This window comes from Haemaphysalis longicornis, unplaced genomic scaffold, assembly GCF_048455015.1.
Source record: "Haemaphysalis longicornis isolate Haplotype H1 unplaced genomic scaffold, Haemaphysalis longicornis Haplotype H1 scaffold_1, whole genome shotgun sequence".
Taxonomy (NCBI): Eukaryota; Metazoa; Arthropoda; class Arachnida; order Ixodida; family Ixodidae; genus Haemaphysalis; species Haemaphysalis longicornis.
In genome coordinates, this window is record NW_027526203.1 from 247076125 (window position 1) to 247094889 (window position 18765).

An 18765-nucleotide genomic window follows, 5' to 3' on the forward strand; every position below is an offset into this window, starting at 1 on the left:
AGAGCGGAAAATGCCGACCCCGACTGTTGCGAGCAGCAGTAGCAGTGTGTTGGGGGTGCCGGTGGTGCTCCGCAGTTCCGCGATGCAAATGTACCGGTATGGCACCGACTGACATAGAAATCGATTTCGGGGAGTAAATACGTGTTTTCAATGCCACCGTGTTTGTTATGTTCACCGATTATTCATGTTTACGGAAGCGCGCACGTCGAATGCGGAGCGCGCACAGCATATGTGGGTCACGGTGATCCTTGCTCGCGATGGACTTTCGACGAGGCAATTGCTCTGCTGTTGACATTGCAATGCAATATAATCATCTTTCTTAACTAGACTTATGACGATTACAGACGAAACGAAATTACCTGGGCGGAAAAATAACGCGACCGCACAACCAGTCCAATTACCATTCGAAGGCTGAGAAGAAGGGTCGACGTTCAGGCGAGTTAATTGATCATGATTGTGATCATGATTGACCTAACTCTGCGCAGCGCATGTGGGCTGTCGCTCGAAGCCCACCTTTGTGAAACCACTGCTTGCACCACAAATGCTTTACGCGACCAGCAGTAACTGTTTTGTAATTGTAATACTTTAGATTCCGTGACAACGCAAAAGGATTAGAAGCTTTTCCTTTGACCGCGTTGTGAACAGGCTGAGCTATTTTCCAAAGGCAGCGTTCACGCGTATCTCGAGCTGCGTTTCCAGAATTGGGCTGCCTGCTTATCCTGCTATCGACCAGCAGTGTGCGATGGAGAAAGTTATTCTTTCATATCGTTTAGCAGTGCGTTGGCCTGAAAAAAAGTAAATAAAACGCCGTGATTTTAAAGGTTAGATTAGATGAAAAGGGGATTGTTTAATGCAAATCGGCTGTAATGACCAAACAATATATGGTATTTTAAATTGACTGCAAGGAACCAGAAGTTATTTAAGGTTGTATTGTATCGGCGCTCGTGGAAGATCCCCAGGTGGTCAAAATTAACCCGGAGCCCTCCACTACGGCGCGCCTCATCACCCATGAAGCGTCGGGGCGTTAAACACCATAATGAATGAATCAATCAATCAACCAACCAATCAATGCTGTATTGTAAAGGATAAAGTTGTTTCTAACATTTCAGGGGGTTCCGTTCCCTGTCGCAGCTTTGCGTGTGATAAATGGATTTTGCAACGTCTGCTTGCCGTCCAAAGGCACCCAACAAACCCTGGAGTTGGTCGTTGGTACAAAGTCGTTGCGATTTATCAACGGCATCCACCGATATCTCAACTCGGTGTGCGTTGGGAAGCGATGCAGCAAAAACACGCCGCAACCGCACTGCATTTTCTCCAGACAATGTTGGGCACATGCGTGCTGTCAGCGACTGTTTCTCGCTTTCTCTGGTTGTTCAATAACCCACCACCGCGCAGGGCTGACCAAGCGACGTTTGCGGCTTGAACGGCATCGCATCTATGGCTAAAACAGTTGAAAGTTCCGCAAAAACTCAGCGCACGGTGCGAAATACTCCTGAACTACGCAGTGGAGCACACCGTGCCGAGCGATGTAACAGCCCAGCGAGCACAAGCAACACTGGTCGGCCGCCGAGAGAACTGGTTTTAGAGTATTTTCCTCCTTTCCCGGCTGCTTATGGAAAATGGTGTATTCGCCGCGAGCTCGACATGTAGGTGGCGACAGCGTCGCGCTGCTAGTGTGGATGCTCCGCTGAGCGGCCCGTAAGAATGCACACTGTGGGCGCGCTTCGTGCCTTTTTCCCGCCGTATGTGCGCACGAAAGGTGCAAACAAGAGTGGTATGCTGTAGTTCGGTTCCTCAACGTTCAATGTATAGCATGGAAGCGGCAGTCACTTTTCATTACTACGCCAAAAAAAGCGACGACTCATCGGGAATCTCAGAATGGCCGTAATTGTGACAATGAACTTGTACGCTGTGGCTCGTAGCAAGCTCGATCTTTCCAGACTATGGCTTTGAGCCTTCAATAAAAACATAAATAGAAAAAAATCATGATCAGGAAGCCTCGATCTCTGAAATTCAGTTTACAACGGTAATCTCAATCGCTTTCACTGGTAGCATGACGCATTCTTGCATTTCTGGGATGCCCTGAAATGGTAACACTACTTAACTGCCCCGAAATTCTTTCTAAGAGCTTACGATGTTTTTTGTGTGTTCAAAAGGCAACATAAAATTACTGAATTTTGATCAGCGCAGAGATATAAATGTAACCGCTCTAACGGGTCTTCTGAATGAAATTTTAACGACTCTGAAGGAAGGTTTGATGAATATCGGTTTCGGATCACTTATTTACGACTTTCGTCGCAAGTGCACTTGCGAATTGAATTGTCAACGCACGCAGTACAATAAACATCTAATGTTTAGCAAGGTTTTCGCAAAATGACAAGCAGGTTTACAGTGTGCAAACCAAGCTACTGGGACCTCACAGTAAGCACAAATTTTCTGTTACGGCTGCTCTGTTGACCATTTGCGTTCCTTTTAAAATCTAACAGGTGCCTGGAACAGCGAGATGTGTTTGCATTCTTGCGTATAAGGTCGCTTACGAACCCTAAAGATGGCAATAAATGAAGTTGCGCTGTTGCAGATGTAGTAAAACATTGCCTTTTTATTTCTCGTTGCGAATCAGCGCAACGGGTTCCCGGAAACTACCATGTTTTGTAAACTGAATATCGCCTTGACGATTGGTTAAAAAATGAAATTCTGTGCATTTAGTTTTTTTTCGGGAAGGGGGGGGGGGGGGGGGTTCTGCCAACGTTGCAAGAGCAGCGAGAAGAGAACGCATGTAACGCGAAACGCCAAACTGTGGTTATCAGTATTACTTACAATCGAAACTACACTTGGCTCGTGTTCTTAGCGGTGAAAAAGCAGTAGGTATTTTCAAAACTGATTAACCTCTTTGGAACGGGATTGTACAGGAATTGTGGCTCTCCTTTTTCAAAATTGCATTGAAAGCAAGCATTGTGGAAAAAAATTAAAAAAAAAAACAGCGAGTCATGGCACACACCCCTCACACATGTGGGCAACAACGTGCATTACATTACGCGTTTTCTCCTCTTTCTTTACATTTAGGTCCACCTTAAGAGGTTAAGACGTGACCATATTAGGAATTTGGTAATGCTGAGTGATAGCATCCTCGATTAACCGCACCGGTGCACACCGGGGCACACCGGTGCGCCTTTTCATCCTCGATAAACCGCACCGGTGTGCACCTTCCGTCCTCGATAAACCGGGGTGCACCGTCGCGGGGCAATTTTTGGTTGCACCGCCGCGCACCGAGAGAGTCGACGGTGCGCCGGCGTGCAGTCCCGAGATGCATCGCGGACGATGCCGGCGAAGGAGCTTCCTCCGCCGTCTGCTGCAGCGACGGCGCATCGCCGCACTCGTGTCAAGGCGGACGGAGTTGTGTATTGTTGCTGACAAGGATGGCGTGCTTGTGAATTCATCGGGCAACGATGCGACAGTCTCCTAACGGGCGGTAACAACGGCCAGTGATTGTAAATGAGGACGCGAAATTTGTGTACTTCAAAGACGGCTGCATGCATTGCCAGAAAGTTGGGGTTTGACATTCGTTTCGTTCGATCGAATTATCATGAACTGTTATACCGGAGTGCCTAGACGATGAAGACCTACTTGTTTTGCTGTAACGGAAGGGCGGAACAAAACAGGCACTCGCATTATGGCTCAAACGAAGATTAGAAGCAGCTTGTATGTAGCTGTTTAGTGGAAGCGGTGGCGGTACGTTGTTCCGCATGTGACGGATTTAAGTTGTGCGTACATATAATCATTGGCCTTCAATAAATACCACTTTCAAATAGCGCTGTGTCTCATTACAATGCTGTATTGTTACTTGTGAACGTTTTTATGAGTTGATTTCTTAGATTAAGAGATGGCGCCTGGGTAGAACCGCCCCGTTTGTCCTCGATCAACGCTCCGTGCCGGTACGCACCGTCGTGGGGCACTGTGCACCGCGCCGGTTTTGGGGGCAACACCGGTGCGTGTTTATCGAGGACGCTATGAGACACGTTTCTGGACAAGGTGATTCATGTCGGATTTGAAAATGATATATTTGAAAATGACGCACGAAATGCCACAGACGAAAACTCACAGCTGCTTAATTTTAGCAAAAAATCCCCCCTAAATACTCTTGCGCATCCATAGAAACATATCTTAAATAATACGTAAAATTAGCAATTAGATACAGTTGAATAAATGTTTATTCCTCCGCCTCAATATAAACAACGACTGTCCAAAAATGGTATTTATTTTAGAAAAGGTACCGGAAGGACACGATCACACAGGTGCTTGCGGGTGTAAAATACGTGTCCGGTAATGAATGGGCGATAGCAGACGGGTCGTGTGCAGTGTAAATGTTTTAAATGCATAGCATTTTAGTAACTCACAATGTCACGCGGCGTTCGGCCTAGTCCGCAGCCAGGCCACTACACTATAAAAGAAACAACAGTTTCCGGCGCCCGGATTCGAACCCATGACGCCGCGGGCGGAACGGCAAGTGCCGGGCGCACTACCGATTGAGCCACGCAACCAACACGGATTTCGATGCACCGATAGCGCCTTATATCCTTCACTCATTTATGGTTTGTTTCGAAAGCGCCATAAGTTGTCACGCGCCTCCGCAAGATGGCGACACAGGTTCCGCGATCGAGACTATGATCGAGAGACCCGCCATAAGTTGTCACGCGCCTCCGCAAGATGGCGACACAGGTCCCGCGATCGAGACTATGATCGAGAGACCAGCAGCGCTGGTCTTTGTTTGTTTCTTCTTTCTATAAGGACACAGCGCAATTTTACAAGGGTGTGGAATTTGCACGCGTATGCACAGGTCTTGTCGCTTCTTACCCGTTTCGCGTACTAAACTTTTATCCCTTAAATAAACACCACGCCACCTTCAAAAAGCACCCTTCGATGTTCCCGAAACGGCAGACGACTGCACTCAACAACAAGAAAAGTGCAATGTGCGGAAGCAATGTTTATAACACGTTTCACACTGAAGCGGTGACCAGGGCGAAGATATTTCGTGGAAATAAACCAGCTCATTAACCCGCAACGGCCGCTGATTATTGCGTTTCTAGAGGAAATGCGCAAGCAGAGGTAACTATGTCATTGCTTACTGCCAAACGAGCACACATATTGGTTGTTTTGTCGTGTGCAGCACGCGTCTTGCGCCGCACGCAACGTGAAAAAGCAGACGACGCGAGAGCGCCATCCACACTAGGAGCGGTTCGTCCCGCCGCCGCCAGGGGCCGACTGTGTTCGCGCTCGGGGCGAATAGTAACGTTGGGCGGGCACCTCCTCTTCTTCCGGGTCGGCCGGTTTCTCCTCTCCGCTCTGCTGCTCGTCCGCGGTGGGCTTGGCGTAGAGTGAACTAGAAACTAGAAGTATTCTAGTTCACTCTAGCTTGGCGGTAGGTGGGGGGGAAGTCTCGGTCGCGCTCTCCGTAACCGGTTTCTTGGGGTCACTGCCTGCCTTGCTCTAAGCTGCAGCAATGGCCCCGGGCGCAGCCGCTGTCGATTTCGCCGCCTCAATATCCTCCGCGTCCATAAAGTCGTCCATCGTTTGCAAGGCAGACCGTTGCTTGGTTTTAGACGCGTAGGTTTGTACGCAGTCCGCCTCGATGTGGCCGAAAGAACGACATTTCCGGCACCACGTGGCTCTGCATTGCCTGCGTATGTGGCCTAGTTGCCTGCAGCGTAAGCAAAGAGGGTGCCGTCCCGGTACGGCGATCAGAATCGGCACGCCGTCGATCTTCGCTTGGTGGGGCGCCTCGTTGAGCGCCTCGGCGTCGTGGGGTGCCAGCTGCACGACTCTGGTGTTCGTTTCGGCCTCCTCTAGGCCCGGGATCCTCCATTCCTCTCGGACGACCCGCTTCACTTTCCCCAAGCGGCCAAGTTGTTGGGCGATGAGGGCGTCCGGGACGTGGTGTGGAACCCAGTGCACCTTGATGTCTTTCTCCTGCAGTTCGGGTCGATCACGACGCACTTCCTCCCTTTAACTGTGATTTCGGACTTGGATGCCAGGGGAGCCATGTCTTCTCCCGTCTTGAAAGTGAGCATCCATACGTGATTGAACTGAAAGCCTCCAAGGCTGGCAATGCTTTTAAGCTCGATCACAGCTCGCTGCGATGTCTTGGATTCCGTACGGACGGGCTGCCGGATCACAGTGCAGAAACAGCGAATTCTCCGTCACCTTTCCCGTGGGCAGGGTGGGGAGAAGCATCCTGTACTCCGACGAGCCGAGGACGGTCGCCGATGTGCCGGGGAAGGACCGGTTTGACGCGGGTGTGCCTGCCGAACGCGAGGAGCTCGCTCCTGACATGACCGCTCCCTTCAGTGTCCGACGGGAGACTGGCCACAGGCGAGAGCGCTGCCGTCAATGGAAATATAAGATATATAATGTATAACCAGTTTACACTTTATTTAGTTTTAGTATTTCAAGCAGCTTAGGTGACTATTTGTTGTATTGCGCTCGTGCAGTAAGCGTCCCCCGAGTTTCCACAATAGCTCACGTCAAGCAATTGCACCTCTCATACGGAAAACAGTTCGCAGATGCGTAGTCGTGCTGCTGACCGCTGTGCTTGTTCGCCCAGCGCAAAAAAGTGCTTCCCGCACCCTAGTTTACGCTGTACGGTAAAAATATCAGTTGATTTTATTTCCTTAGTACCTATATTGACTTCGCTGACTCTTCTACCCCTTCAAGAGGCCTTATATTTTCCTACTGGCGTACCAGTCAGCGAAGCGTCGCATGTGCGCTTGTGCAGCGCTTGTGTGAAGCGACCTTGACTTGGAGCTAGATACAGAGTACAAACTAACGAAGTAAAGAAAGGCTTATTCTTCCATTCACAAACGTGTTGTGTCTTAGTTTCAACTGATCGAGCGAATTGCCATGACCCGTCGGCGGCCGGCGGACTAAACGTTGGGCCCACTGACTCGGTCGCGGAAGGTCGGCAATCCGTGCAGTAGCGCAGCCAAATGCCAGCTCCTCTCCTGCTGACGTCACACGAAAACGCCAAAGAAAATGGGCGAGAGTGCAGAGAGGAGGACAGCATTTTCGAATTGATTTTTCTACTAAATAAATTCGCGTAAACGCGCTCAGAGTGGTCGAAACAGGGCCTAGGGACTCCGGACCTATACAATTTGCGCTCGTAATCCCGCATTGTTTACAAATCACTTCAGTGTCCCTTTAAAGGACAAATGAACAGTGGTACAAAAAGAAGAGCATCTACTAAATAAAAATCTTCACAATCGCAGGATGCCAACGGTCCACCTACCAACTTGCGTCCTGCATTGTTTCTGCTGGCTGGAGCGGCGCATGGAGCATTTTTCAGCTTCTCGAAGTTTGTGATCAAGCGCTGCCCCAAGTGAAGGATGCCGCAGAGGGATCTTGTGTTTTAATGCCACAATTTCATGTGCTGAGCACTTACTCGTAAGGCATTTTAAATATTCATCATCCCAGAGGGTATGTTACCTTCGTCTTGGGTGGAATGTGGCTGCGATCAAATTATTTGTGACAGAAACAAGTGAACCACGGGGTGAGAGTCATTGAGGCCTTGTTGATTGCGCATGCTTCTGAAATAACATTTTCATTCAGCCGAATACTTTCTAAATATTACAATTTGTGAACAAAATATGATAAAAGTCATGATTAGTTGTACTACAGTGCAGGAAAGAAATGCCAGCATATGTTTTAAGAGCCTCTGATATTTCAGGACATTGGCTGGTGAGCAATAAAACAGAACTGAAAATTGTTTAAAGGGAAATCAAATATTTGTTGTCACCAGTGCATGACCCGTAGTAAAAGCTATCTGGTCTCCCAATTTAAAATGAGACAGGAAATGCAAAAAAAAAATAAGGAAATAAACAAGACAGCTTGCTACAATAAGCCAATTCAAAGAATTGCTTAATGTCTATAAAGTGGTGATTCAGGCGGGTTAGTTCGGTGTTGATGAAATACAAGCAGGCACTCGCCTGGTAAAAAAAATAAACAAATAAAGACGTTTTGGGGCCACTACTGGTCCTTGATCAAATGAAAGGGGGGTGAAAGGTCGCGATTATTTATGGGTTCGGTGGCGCAGAGTGCGCATGTATATCTCGGGGACATTACCCCGCGACCGGTTAATCGTGTTTTTAGTTGGTTGAATATCCGCTGATTCTAAAAGTAGTCGTGTCTACAGGCGCTTCTCTGATGAGATTATGCTTGCGGAATCCCAATCGATATTACAATGTTACAAGCAGCGGTTTGGAACAGCGATGGGAGCTTCCGTTTCAGCAGTCTGTGCGAATATTGCCTTAGAGGCTCTAGAAAATTCTGCGCTATGGTCGTACAAGACGGCCCCAAGATTTTTGTCTGCTACGTAGACTACTTGTTTTGTGTGATCCACCGCCGATACGTAATGGCTTTAATTGAGCATCTAAACTCTTGCGTTCCCAGCATCCAGTTCACCATGGAACAAGAAAATAATGGACAGATCGCCTTCCTCGACGTACTTGTGAGACGGTCGGCCAAAGGATTTACAACCAGTGTGTATCGAAAGCCGACCCACGCGGGTAGATACCTGGGGTTCGACTCTGCGCACCCTATAGGCCAAAAACGCTCCGTCACCGCTGCACTCTTCTCGCGCGCATCACGAATCTGCTCTGAGCCTGGTCTGTGCTAGCAAGAGCTAGCCGTGGTAAGGAAGGACCTTCGCAGCAACGGCTACCCTTCAAAGCTTGTGAGGAAGCAACAATTGCGGGCTTCAGTTGCCTCCCCGAAAGGGTTCCTGAAGAATACAGGCAAAACCGCGCTGCCGTCCCCAAGACGTAAGGCATCAGTGAAGCTCTTGCAAGGGTGTTTGACACATATGGCGTTAAAATTGCACACGTGCCAACGAACAGGCTTAATCAGAAGCTGGTACGCGTGAAGGACCCTTTGGGAAAATCAAGATTCCCGGAGTTGCCTACAAAATTCCATGCAAGGATTGCGACGCATCCTACATAGGTGAAATCGAGAGCATGACGGGATCCCGTCTGGCCGGGAGGGTACATTAGGAACGAAAAAGAGACGCCGACCAGTCCAAACAAAACGTACTGACTTTCGGCTTCCAGCACGGAAGCCTTGTTCACAATAAATGCATCACCAGAAGTGGGCCGTTTAAGTGGGCTTGAATAATCGCTGCAAAGAGCGTGCGTAGATCGGGTTTAGATTTCCGTCGTTACGATTGACTGTGTTAGATGTGGTCTGAATGATTAGTATTTCCAGATGTAGCCGTGATGCTGTCACTTTTAAAGCAAAGCTTTCTACCTCTACCCCTCAAGGGTTCTTTCGCGACCGTTGGTGTCACCAGAAAACTCCAGCGAAGAAATAAAAGAATTTAGTGGCACCGCCGGGAATCGAACCTGGAACTAATAGACTAACAAAGCGAGAGCCCGCTGTCTTACCGATTCAGCTACGAGCCCACGCGAACACGGGAAGTCAAATGGTGTACTCACCAAGCACATCTACGGTTTACCCCCTGCCTTCTCGCTGAATGCCACGTGAAAGCGTCACACGACCACTCACGCCCGTCTAGCGGCCCTGTGCGCACCTTGCTCATGTGCTAAGAGTTAAAAAAATTAAAGGAAGCTCACACCAATCCATGGAATCTCACTTTTAGTAGGCCAATGTGCTAAAGCCTGTGGCCTCCAGTGTTCACGTAAAAAATCACAGCTCCTTGTCGTCCGCCCTCACGCCAAATCAAGGAATACATTAAAATACTCTTTGATGACCAGGCCATCACTCCAAACCCCAGCATCAAGATCCTGGGCCTACATTTCCAGGCCAACACCAAGAGTGACGTCTCCTTGCAGCGCCTCAAAAACAGCATTAATCTAATCATACACATGATCAGGCGAGTTTCCACCAAGAAGCGAGGCCTAAAAGAATCCGCTACCTTTATATTATTGAAGCTTTTGTCCTCTCGAGAGTTACTTACGACAAACCCCCATCTTGTTCTCGACGAGGAAGAAATAGAGATGCTTTATATAATGATTAGAAAGGCGGTTGAGCAGGCTATTGGTCTTCTCATGAGTGCGTCCACACTGAGGCTGCTTAGCACGGGCTTCACAACACGGTGGAAGAGCTGATAGAAGGTCATCTTTCTAACCAGAAGGTCCGACTCAGAACTACACTGGGTAACCATATGCTTTACCAGATTGGCTGGGCAGCCCAGAATGTCACTCCGCTTGACGTACTCCCAGACTCTTGGCGACTAAAACTAAAGATGCTCCCTTTGCTTAGAAATAGGAACCCCTCACATGACGAGGGTCAACGAAAAGTACGGGCTCAAGCGCTAAACACCACCCTCGGTGGGGCTCATGCAGTTATCTACACAGACTTCTAACATCGAGGGCAGCAACACGCCATCATCGTGGCTACCTCCAGAACCAACCTCCTTGCGTGTACCTCGCTTAGGACCCAAGAAATGACGGCAGCAGAAGAGGCAGCCATCACCTTGACTCTCACTCAATCAGGGGTTCGGAGGGGGTAGTCACCGATTCCCAGCAAGCCTACTGGAATTACCAGACGGGTCGGGTGTGCTGACCTGCACTGGGCGTGCTAAAAAACCACTCCCCAAACGGTTCCATTCAGCTCATCCGGACACCCCCTCACGCTTCAATGGAGGGCAACAAACACGCCCACCCTACAAGCCTGCGCTTTTACCTCCCGTGCTATGGAGCTGCACGAGGACAGCCACCCGCTTGTCACGTTCAGGGAGATAACCCAGCATTATCGCCTTCTGAGACAGACCGTACCTTCGCCTTACCCTGACCGTTCCAGAACACAACAAACTACCCTACGGCTCATACAATCCGGGCTCCCTCCCACACCCCACGCGTCTTCACCTAATGCTTCCGAATCGCTACGACGCTGAATGTAAATTTTGCTCAGAAGTGGGAACACTCCGCCCCGTAATCGGGGTGTGCGACTTTAGCCCTGAGCACCCTCCTCTCTTTCCGTCAACTACCCAACAAGAGCAATGCGAGATGCTGCTGTCCAGCCCCTCTCTACCTACCCAGCTTAAGCGGGTGGACAGAACACAGGCCGCGCGGACTGCATATGGGCCCCACAGAAGGAGTCACTCCAGGGCTGCACTCTGGGCCGTTCAGAAATCTGAACAGAAGTATTTCTTCCTCCTCCTCCTCCTTCTCTGCCAGAAATCTCGTTGCCTCCGTTCGCGGCGCAGAGACGGAGAAGTCAGATCGTCTAATACCGGGTTGGAGCTTACTTTAATTTTATAAAAAAAACGTTTCCACGCATGTGCTGCACCAATACAACTCAACCAAACACCGTTCATGCATCATGCAATAATTTAACCTTACCAAGAATATCTCTTTGCAGTAATAAATGGTGTGGTTAAGTGCATTTCACTTCTCTCTGGTTTGAATAATTGTAGAGCGATGTGAGTGAATTTAAGTGACGTCACATGGGTAATCGTTATGGGTGCCGTTTACAGCTTTGCTTTCCAACCACATTCACGGGGTGGATTGGAGCAATTTTTTTTCTGTAGCGACGATTCTTGCATTGTCCCAATCAATCTTGTGGTCATTCACGACGGCGTGTTCGGCTAAAGCATTGTTGCGAACGCTCTTATTCTTTACGTCAAGTGCGTGCTGTTGCAGACGATTCTTATAATTTCCCGATTCCCGGATATACGCGCCGCTGTCGTCTGCACAAGGTATCTCGTATACCACACCGGGGAAGCGCTCCTTGGGCAAGCAGTCTTTGACTCTCACGAGCTCATGGTGCATCTTTTTGGTTGGAACATGGGCCACCTGTCGAAGTTCCTGCACCAAGTTCTGGCTCCGCTCGTCGGTAAAGGGACCAGTCACGTTCGTAATTCTTTCGATTTTGTCGAGAAGACTCACAACACCGTGATCGAGAAAGACGACTTGATGGTGTTTTTCGATGTGAAGTCCCTTTTCACGAGCATTCCGATTGACCTGGCTGTCAATGTATGCACCGCTGCTCTCGAGGCTGATGAGACGTTGCCCGAGAGATCAGCGATGGATGTGCCAGAACTACGCAGGCTTCTAGATTTTTGCCTAAACAATACGTACTTCGTCTTTATGGGTCATTTTTACAAGCAAAGGCAGGAGACTCCAATTGGTGCCGCTATTTCGGTCACGGCGGCGAACCTCACCATGGAAGCGCTGGAAGCACGCGCGCTAGCCTCCTTTGCCCCTCAACCAAAAGTGTTCTTGCGTTATGTCGACGATTGTTTCTTTGTCATTCAGAAAGACGCAGCGAACAGCTTGCTGGCCCACCTCAACAGTATGGAACGTGCTATTCAGTTCACGTCAGAAGAGGAGGCCGATGGCAAACTTCCCTTCCTGGACGTCCTCGTGTCTCGGCAGGGCCAGAGGCTACGTTTCAGATTGTACCGCAAGGAATCGCACACAGGCCGCTACCTGAACTTCAACTCCGTGCACCCCGCTTCCCACAAGAGCGCTGTTGTTAGCACGTTACTGCAGTGTGCGAAAAGATTGTGCTCGAAGCCCGAGGATGCGGCGGTGGACACGGCAAAGGTACGGGATGACCTGGCTAGCTGCGGTTACCCGAGGCACTTTATAAACGCAATGGAACGCCAACTGACCCGACGGGGACAACTGGACGTGCCTCCTGCCCCGATGAAGCGAGCTCCTGTGCCCTACCTTCCAGGAACAAGGGAGTGTTTGGCAGATGTCCTACGGGAATATGACGTGGAGGTGGCCCACGTTCCAGCCAAAAAGATGCGCCATGAGCTCGTAAAGGCACATTCCCACTGGCGATTTGTCTTGTCGCGCGACGGCGCGCGTCGCGCGATGAGGCCTTGAGGTGGTGTTCGCACTTGCGATGAGCGATGATGCGACTGCGTTCAGCGCAGCTGCTTCCCGACTTGTACGACCTCGTTGGTGCGTCAACCATTCGCAGTCAAAGAAAATGATGTTACGCGACAAAAGCAGGTGGAAATCAAACTAAAACACATGCTACTAACCTGGAGCAATGCCGAAAACATTTGCGGGTTGCGGGAGGAGCAGAAAATAACAAACTCAAGAAGGCTCTTTTCAACATGTTATTGCACGAAGAAATGCACACGCTTGCTTTCACGCCACAACACCCGCATCACGGCCCACAAATGTCGCTTCTTTTCACAGGCGCAAAGTTCTGACGCCACCGAACTCTACACGTGTTTACCAGTCGCCGATAGAACGATGAGGCTGCAAGTCAACCTACCGTCTCGCTGTCCACCTAGCTCTATACGATGATTACTTGCTTTTACAATCCATACACGCTTCTCCACACTGATGAGTTCCCCGCTATTCGTTGATTAGTGCACGTGTACGCTGAAGCCACTGACCAAAGAACCGATGCACACGGGAAGTTGCTTGCCGGCCCGACCCGGCGGGTACAGCGATAGCGGGCCAAGCGCCTGGCCGAGCCAGCCAGCGGCGGTGGCGGCGGCGGCTCGTCCTCGCCCGCCCGCCCGCCCGCCCGCCGAAGCGACTAAAACCCGCCCGCCGACCGGACGTTGTTGCCAGCATACTCGAGAAACGCGAGCTGGCAACACTGATTTGTTCCGACCGCGACCGACGCTGGACGCTGCCCCTCATGGCTATGCTGGCAACACTTGCAACGCGCCCGGAACAACGACCGTGTTGCGGGCGGGTTTTAGCCACGACCGGCACCGGTCGTGGGTTAGTCGCTGCGGTCTGCTGTGATGCTGCCCAGCACGGCCCAGCACTACAGAACCTAGAAGCGGGTATCGCGCATCAGCCGATCTACAGAAGAAGCCCATCTCCACTGTGCAGCGCCGGAAATGTGCCCATCTTGCTGGTTGCTTTCATCAAACTGCTGCTGAGTGTTCTCCGTGCGATCCTTGTGTGAAGTTGGCTCACCTTGGTGCATTTGGTGCAGCACCGCCACCCGTTTGTGCCAAGGAATCTGAGAGTGGAAGGCGAGCTTTACGCTCCCTGCAAGCTTTCGACATTGGTGCCTGTGCTTCTTCGTGTATTAGCCGGCGTGCTTCCGGCCGCCACTTTTATCTCGTAGTTGTGATGGAATATGCCTAGCAATAGTGACTAATTACTCAGGACTTCTATGAATAACCTCATTCTACTAGAGCCTGCAAGCTCCGCTTCGGTATGTTTGTAGTGTATCAGCTTGTCAAGTCTGTTTGAATTTGTAGTGTATTCTAGGCTGTGGGATCTTTAGTCGTTGCATAATTTGACGTGTGCCAGCATTTGTGTTCCGTTTAGAAGAATCTAAAAAGCATGTAATCTTAAGTTAGTGCGAAGGGTGAACAAGGAAACGGACAATGCATTTTAACTGTACATAGAAGCTCTAGTTACTGCATGTGGCTTGTGCTACCCACTATGATGCCTGCATCGCTTATTAATTTCAGCAAGGTAGGTACAAAGACATACACAGCAGAAAAGTGCTGCGCTGTTTTATGCTTGTATTTGGCGTTAGGATGAGGTGCTGTTTTATACCAAATCGCCCAGGATTGAACTAACAGGATGGACGCTACTTGCAACTGATTTATTTAGGGTATGTCCATCATGTATGAGAGAAGCAATAACAAAAGGCCACAAGCATTCGACCAGAGCACACACAAAAAGAACTTATCTAAGAAGGCACATTCCTTGGAGTAGATTGATAAAGAGGGGTCTCACTCACACATATTGTTCTTCTTCATTTGATACAAACTTAATGTGCCATTACACCACAGCTTCCTTCCGCTATTTTTGATTATCAATTTGGGTACACAATTACAACCTTTGCAATGAAACAGCCTGGGTAATTTTCTACCGAAAGTGCGCGTTTCCAAATGGTTCCTAATACATTAGGTCATTTGGCTTATGTAAACTTGTCGAGTCAAGGGTGTCTCATCACACACTTAACAAGGAGCTTAGCATGCTTCTTACGACAAACTGTTTGCTAGTGTGCTGAAGAATGGCACATGCCCAATCGAGGTTTGGCAAGGGCAGGGTATTATTAGTGCACACGCACTAGGGAGGCTGACCACGAGATATTCATGCACGTGTCTGGTGCCTCAAAAGCCGAACCCCTCCAACGGAAACGCTTGAGTTTGTGCTAAGCATTTCCAAATTGGCCATTTAAAGAAAAAAAACTAAAGGAAGAGCAACTTATGCTGCGTCTCATTCACACACGCTAAAGACAAGCGGGTTCCATCTGGGCCCACTTAGTAAGGGCTGTAGCTGCACAGGATACACAGAGAACCATAGTAAGGAGAGCAGGGTAGAGCATATATACAGTAGACGCTCATTAATACCCCTGTCACGCGGGCACTTTCAATCGCGATCGAGTTTTCAAGCGCGCTCGACGCACTGCCGCTGCTACACGGCCCGTTTCAATCGCGATCGAACAGTTGCACCGGTTGCACTCGTGTACTCTAGATGGAGCTAACATTGTACTTGCGGCCGGCGTCTGGTAACTTCTCGCGGTCGTAGGTATACGTAACTATGTAAATGTTACCTCACGCTTATTTGGGTCAAGTTATTTGACGCAGTTTGTAGCGTTAGTTGAAGTTTTCACCTTCTGTGTCATTACTGAGCGGGGACGAGAGTATCGCCGCTTTCGTTCGATCGCGCTTGGAAGCCTCGATCGTGCTTGAGAAACCAGGATCGAGCTCGATCGCGATTGAAACTGCCGTGTAGCATGGATCGACTCAATCGCGATTGAAAGTGCCCGTGTGACAGGGGTATTAGACAAACTCGAGGAAACCGTAAAAATATGTATTACCGGAAATTGTAAGCTGAGGTTTTTGCGTTGTGGATGTTACAAGCAAGCAAAAGTGTTGTTCATCCTATTCATGGAGTTCGTCTTAACCGGAGTAGAGGCGTGAAGGTTTGGGAAGAGAGAGCTGAGCACAACCAGTGGTCAATTTACTAAGACAGCAAAGAGGACAGCCGCCGACTGTGAGAAGCGGGGAGCTCAAGCTCAGTTTTCTTACAATATATATATATATCCGGGTTCCGGCCTTTGCGGCTTTATTGCCTCGTATTCGTGCCGTGCATATTGGCTCTGCAAGCTAAATAGTCTCACGGGTGGACAGGCAAAGTATTTCAACTGATATCACTGCTCAGTGTCACACTCGTCAGTCTGAACAAAAAAAAATCAGAACGATATTCAAACTGTGCTTCCCCCGCTCAAGCGCTACTACTCACACAAGTCAAACGACTGCCAAATTCTTTTTTTCTATAATGGAGGGTATGTAATTTACAGAAAAAGCATGCTGTGCGTGCTGCTTCAGATTGGGGGAAAAAAAACTTTCACTTCCTCCAAAGAAATTAGATTTACTACTCCTGCGATACACCTTTTTGCAGGGGTGTACAAATATCAAATTTTGTACCGCAAATCACACACGAATAGAAAAAGTGACTGCAGATGGAATAAAATATGTTCGACTGAATATCATTGCCTTTAGCGTGTTTACAGCTTTGAAAGCAGAGCTCAAAGAGAGAGAAAAGATAAATTGGTTAATCACAACCTGACATGTAGAGTTTGTGCACTGATTTAGAAATGGTACAAAAAAAAAGATGAATAAGAGACAGTGGATTAGTGAAAAAAGTTTGGCACACATTTTCTTGGAGACATGTGGGTTCTTCAACGTGCTCTGAATAGAAGTGTATTTGACGGGCTGCAGCCCCTCCAGTCATTGAAATAAGGCCCTTGCTATGCATGCCTACTAGGACCAGCATGCTACCGAGGCATAGCCAACAAGTAATAACTTAATTTCTTGTTCATGCCATCCCATTGGCCGGACACTTCTTTCCGGCTTATTAACTTTGCACAGGTAACATTCCACTTCAGTTACTGTACACCAGAGTTACCACTCTGGCTTTGCTCAAGGTGTTGCTTGCATTAGGCTTTCTTGCAAGGCTTAGTCGTCGTGCAGAAAAGCCGACCCAAACAGGCGTTCGTTGTGGTGAAGCTTGAAGGATTGCATGTTGTATGGCAGAGCAAGCTTTTATAGCTCTGTTCGTAAATTTTGAATACCTAGAACGGTAAAATTGCACTTCGGATAGAAGAAGCGTACAGCATAAATCTGCCATTTGCTCTCTATAGTAGCAAAATAGCGTTAACTGAGGTATACATGCGTGGCACCTGTGATATCCAGCCGGACGTCACATTTGCAAGCTGGCTTTGCTGACTAAATGTGGCCCTGCCTGAGGCATAATCAAAATAGGAAAAACACAGCGTAATTTATGCTAGGTCACTCACTTTAGAGGTGCTGTTAGAAGTTTCTAGGCTATTGCGTTCATGTGTTCCAGGGTATCGCATTTTCTCCCTACTTACATTTTGAAAGCTCGGTCCATATAAGTTTGGATAACACATTTGCCTTAATCGTGGGTCTCTGTTTTGCGATCTTCTGAAAAACGTCTTCAGGATCTGCCATGTGTTCTATAGCTGGATGCAACTTAAGGAGCTGTGCGTTCTGTAGGAAACCTTAGCAGGTTATTGATGCAAGCAAAAATTACCAAAAGCACTTTTTGATCTGTTTTAAATTACGTTTCTGCTAACAAGAAATAGATCCAGTTTAAATTGAAACCATTATGTACTACCCACTGTAACGGCCCAGCGGCTAGGATGTTTCACTGTCATGATCGAAGATGTGGGTTCAATCCCAGCCATGGCAGCCATTTTTATGGTAGAGGCGAAAAAGAAAACCTGTGTGTAGAGATTCTGCTGCACATTTCAAGGTCCCCAAGTGGTCAAAATTGATCCATAGCCCCCAATATGGTGTACTTCAAGGTGCATGTGCAGCTTCGGCACACAAGTTGAACAAAGCCTCTCCCCCCCACACACACACAAAAAGGGTAAGTTTCAGCTGTCGGGGTTGCTCAATTACATGGACCAATATAGGACCTTTACTTTCAGATTTTGTAATATTAAGACTCAAAAATTTACTGCTGCTTTGACAGGCCAGTGTTATTTTATTGCAGCCTTTCAGAATTAGGGGTATTGTTTTCAACAGTGAGCAAACCATGGTGTACACCAGATATTGCCTTTTCAGACAAAAATAGCAGACAGGTAGGCAACGCTCTTTGTAGCAGTGCAAAGTCGTGCCACCTCTGTAAACATTTCGGTCGAGTTGTTGTCCCAGTCATGTTACGAATGGGAGCTCCTTCAATTTGTAATACTTCCATGGAGGCCTTTCCGGCCAGCTAGTGTACACAGACCAACAGACAGTTCTTCAGTGAAAATTTTCTGTATGCACTTAGTGAAAAATAAAGTAGGTTTGATGGCTTGCTTTGCTGCCATATTTTCATTTTAATCTGTTAGGCAGGACCTGGCGGTGAAGGCTACTCGTAGGACTGACACTTGGACAAGTAGATACAAACTATATTGAAAAGGTGCAACACAAGAAAAGGAATCGCACTTGTAAATAAATTTTATTTACACAAATGCACTGTACATGCCATTTGTGTGGTTACAATGAGGTGTACAAAACAAAACTATAGGCACCAGAAAGAATAGCAATGGCCATGAGAGGTAAACACGTACCCATTCAAAATTATATCCTGGCATGCTGCAACTGCACTTCCAACAACAATACACATATAATCCATGCGGATTATGTGTATGGTCAGGTGAAGAGGATGAATGAAAGGATCTTTCGTTCTGCGCTGTTTTTTTTACTGCGCTGCGGCTAAAACCGGCTGGCTTCATAGATAGCGACCTTCCCATGGCAGCCGGCGACAATGAGGGCCAGCGTGCTGAAAATTGCTGGGT